Source organism: Myotis nattereri (genome assembly GCF_964212035.1).
Source record: "Myotis nattereri genome assembly, chromosome: 1".
Taxonomy (NCBI): Eukaryota; Metazoa; Chordata; class Mammalia; order Chiroptera; family Vespertilionidae; genus Myotis; species Myotis nattereri.
Window position 1 is genome coordinate 149,709,037 of NC_138075.1, and position 4,523 is coordinate 149,713,559.

A 4,523-nucleotide genomic window follows, 5' to 3' on the forward strand; every position below is an offset into this window, starting at 1 on the left:
TCTAAGTAAGAGAGGAACTTGACTTGCTATTGCTGAAGGACCACACGGAAAGCAGGAGAAGAAATGCATTACTTCTAGGAGCAAAAACTAAATCACAGCTGTCAGCCAACAAGGAAATGGGGGCCACAGTCCTATAACCACAAGGCATTAAAGTCAGCCAACAACCTGAATGACCTTGGAAGCAAATCAATCTTCAGACACTAGAGTTCAGACCTACCAATACCATGATTTCAGCCTGTCAAACTCTAAGCAGAGGATTCAGGAGAGCCACACAACGCCCAGACTTCTGTCTCACAGAGTTGTGAGATTAAAAAATGGGTGTTGTTTTGAGCTACTAAATTCATGGTAATTTTTAATGGCAGAAATACAAAAGTAACACACTGACCAATGAAAAAAGGTCTTTAACTGGGCCTATACATATAGCAAAAGTGACCCTGAGGTGCAGTGAGAAAAGGATATTCCTTTTAACAATTGGTACTGGGTCCATTTGATTTTTTTTTAATTTAATTTTTTTAACTGATTTCAGAGAAGAATAGAGAGATAGAAATGTCAATGATGGGAGAGAATCATTGACTGGCTGCCTCCTGCACACCCTCCACTGAGGATGGAGCCCGAAACCCAAGCATGTTCCCTTGACCAGAATCGAACCTGGGACCCTTCTGTCCACAGGCCAACACTTTATTCACTGAACCAAACCAGCTAGGGCTGATTTCTTTTTATTTTTTAATGTGTTTTGACCACTATTCCATACCATATACAAAATAAATTCCAAATGGATTGACAATTTGAATGTTAAACTGGTAAGGGAGAGGGAAGGTTGTTACAGAAAAACATGGGAGAATATCTTTATAACCTTTTATCCCCAGCTTTATTGAGGTACTAGCGGCCCGGTGCATGAAATTCGTGCACATTATAAGGGAATTAATTAGAGGAAATATTTTAATATTGCTACTTGCCCTTTCTCTACAATAGAAGTGTCAGAGATGAAAGAAAATTAGTAAAATGTATATGAAAATCTTCCTCCTGTCAAAGTCTGGGGCACACCGCGGGACCCAGAGTCAAGTCGCCACCCACCTGCATGCACCTCGAAATCACACAAGACCCAGACTTGGCTGACCCCACCCCCACTGGGTGAGATCCAGACCCGGCCAGTGCCACCCCATCAAGCCCCACCAGGCAGGGGCACAGCCTCAGGGCCCCTGTCAAGCCCCGCTGGGTGGGAGGTGCAGCTTCAGGTCCCCCGGCCTGGCACCAGGGCGGGGGCACAGCCTGAGGTACCCCAGCCTGGCGCCGGGGTGGGGGGTGCGGCCTCAGGTCCCCCAGCCGGGGGCAGGTTTGGCCTGAGGTCCCCTGTCAAACCCTGCTGGGCAGGGCGAGTGGCCTGAGGTCCCCCTTCAAGCCCCACCAGGCAGGGGGCACAGCCTCAGGTCCCCCTCCCTGGCCCGGCACCATGCAACCTCAGGTCCCTGCTGATCACTCATTACGGCTCATTACCGGAACCCTGCCTCTGCTGTGGGCGCAGCCATCTTGTGATGGCATGAGGAAGTGAGGGTCAATTTGCATATTACCTCTTTATTATATACTAGTGGCCCAGTGCACAAAATTCGTGCACGGGGGAGGGTGTGTTCCTCAGCCTGGCCTGCACCCTCTCCAATTTGGGACGCCTCGAAAAATGTCCTGCCAGTTTACAGGGATTGGGCCTAAACCAGTAGTCGGACATCCCTCTCGTAATTCAGGATTGCTGGCTCCTAACCGCTCACCTGCCTGCCTGCCTGCCTGATTGCCTCTAACCACTCTGCCTGCTAGCCTGTTCGCCCCCAACTGCCCTCCCCCCCGCTGCTGGCCTGCTTGCCCCCAAATGCCCCCCCCCCGCCAGCCTGATCACCCCAAACTGCCCCCCCTGCTGGCCTGCTCACCCCTACCTTCCATCCCCACTGGCCTGCTCATCCCCAACTGTCCCCCTGCTGGCCTGCTCACTCCAAACTACCCGCGCCCTGCTGTCCTGATCACCTCCAACTGACCCCCAATGATGGTCTGCTTGCCCCCATCTGCCCCCCCTGCTGGTCTGCTTACCTCCAATGGCCCCATCCCCCACCAGCCTGATCACCCACAACTGCCCTCCCCTCTTGGCCTCTAACTGCCTCTACCTCAGCCCCACCACCATGGCTTTGTCCACAAGAACATCTGGAAGGTCTCCTGGAAGGTCTCCCAGTCTAATTAGCATATTACTCTTTTATTAGTATAGATATATTTGTCTGTAAATATGGTTATAATTGCAGATATGAGTAGGACCAGGTAAAATTTTATAGAATGGGCCTTTTATTACAGATGGTGTGCCATGTATGCATTTTTTCTAAAGAAGTAAAAATTACTTTAAAAAGTGTTTCAGGAAGACTTTGAGAAATTTACAGTATCTGCTTTTCTTCCAAGAAAGTTGTCACTTTTATGCCAGAGTGAGAATTATTTGTATGCTTTGTATGTCAGCATTGGGCCGCTGTGACTGTGGGGGCACTTAGCTTGACTTGAGGGTAAGTATCTTGCTCACTGGCTGGGAGGGAGGGTGTGTGGCAGAGGAGATAAATACTGGGTTCTGGATTATTCATAGATTGCTGACTTTCTGGATTGATTGTGCAAGCCCCTCCTTTTATTGATGTCCACCTTCTGTTGACAGACATCTACCCTGGGAGAGAAATGAGATGAAACTCTCTTTCTTGTCATTGTAAAAAGCATTTGATTCCTAAGGTGTGATAAGGCCACCCAGCCATCCACAGTCAAGGCACACATTTTCATGGAGGATGTTTCCACTCTTGAATAAATTAAAACAATTTTTTTCTTTTAATTTAAAGTTTCTTCTATAACTGGTTTCTTGTTACTTAAAAGCTCGATTTTTTGAAACTGCTTCCAAAGCTTTTCAAGCTGTATATGTCCTTGGAATGAATTTATAAATAAGAATTGAGCCTGGCGGGTGTGACTCAGTGGTTTAGCATCGGCCTATGAACCAGGAAGTCACAGTTTGATTCCTGGTCAGGCCACATGCCCAGGTTTTGGCCTGATCCCCAGTACGGGGTGTGTAGGAGGCAGCCAATCAATGATTCTCTCTCATCATTGATGTTTCTATCTCTCTCCCTCTCCCTTCCTCTCTGAATCAGTAAGAATATATTTTAAAGAGATGAGAGAGAGAGAGAGAGAGAGAGAGAGAGAGAGAGAGAGAGAGAGAGAGAAAGAGAAGAGTGTATATGTTTGTAAATAAGAAAACATGTATTTGATGCTCTTAGAAAGTCTTATTTTCTTTCATTAAAGCTTGTGCAGTATAGGGAACTCCATAGATTTTCTCAATTTGAAGAAAGTTAGAGGGAAAGGTACTAATTCAGAGTTCCTTGGGAAAATGTATCACTTATGTATATATTTTTTTTAAAAAAAATATTCAGAAAATATATTTGGATCTAAATATCTTCTATAATTTTAACCCTAAAATATCAATTTAAATATTTTAAAAATGGTTGGGATGTTTGTTTTTTTAAATAAGTTAGGTTACTGGAGTTCTACATGTTACTGGATCACCTGGGGTAATTTTCTGATTGGAAAATAAAGAATTATAGTCAGAGGAAAGGACATTAGAATTTTAAAAGAACATATTCCATTTACTTTATAAGCCGAACCTATCTTATCATGTGACTTGTTTTGTATGTCTGTTAAACTATATTATCACATAAGCATTGCTGCTATTGGGACAAACAGTGACAGTTGATTCAGATCATTTGAATGTCCACTGTCTGTTTTAATTTGTATGTTCGTTTTGACTCTGTCATATGCTCAATCTTCAGTGGAAGTCATGAGAACCTATTATTTTTGCCTGCTCCCTCCTTTACGTTGGAAATACTCTTTTTTACCCAGAGGGACCTTAACTTTGATGTAAGGGATTGTTTCCATTGCCAACTTTTTTCTTCCTTGCCAAGTAAGAGAGTTGTTGTGAACTCTTCAGTGATGCCTTCCCCAGGATATTTGCAGATGTGGTTGGGAAAAGTCATTTCATCCCCGACCTTTGCATGTCAGGTGCTGGGGTGCCCGGGTGCCACCTGGCCTGAGCCCCGGCTCTCCCGCCCTCCGATCACCATGGCGATCACGGGGCCACAGAGTTTTATTTGTTTCAGAGGAGTATAAATTATTTAAGAATTAAATCTATGTGCACACGGCCAAAAAGAAAATCGGCTCCACCAGTCCCACCTGTCCCAGTAGGGACTGACAGCAAAGCCCCTCTCCATCCCGAGCCCTCCAGCCCTGTGCAGATGGAGCCCCCCCCCCCTCCCCCGGGCAAGAGCCGAGCAGCCTGGACCTGAGGGCTGTGCACCTGGAGCGACTGCAGAGGGAGAGGGGCAGGCAGGAGCAGCGAGCCAAGGAGGGCCCACGGCTGCAGGCCCGGGGCTGCGGAAGTTGCCATAAAAGAAAAAGAAGAAAGATGCAAAAGGACCCTGGCCCTGGATCTGCCCTCCACAGAGGACTTCGAAGCCCTGGTCTCGGCCGCC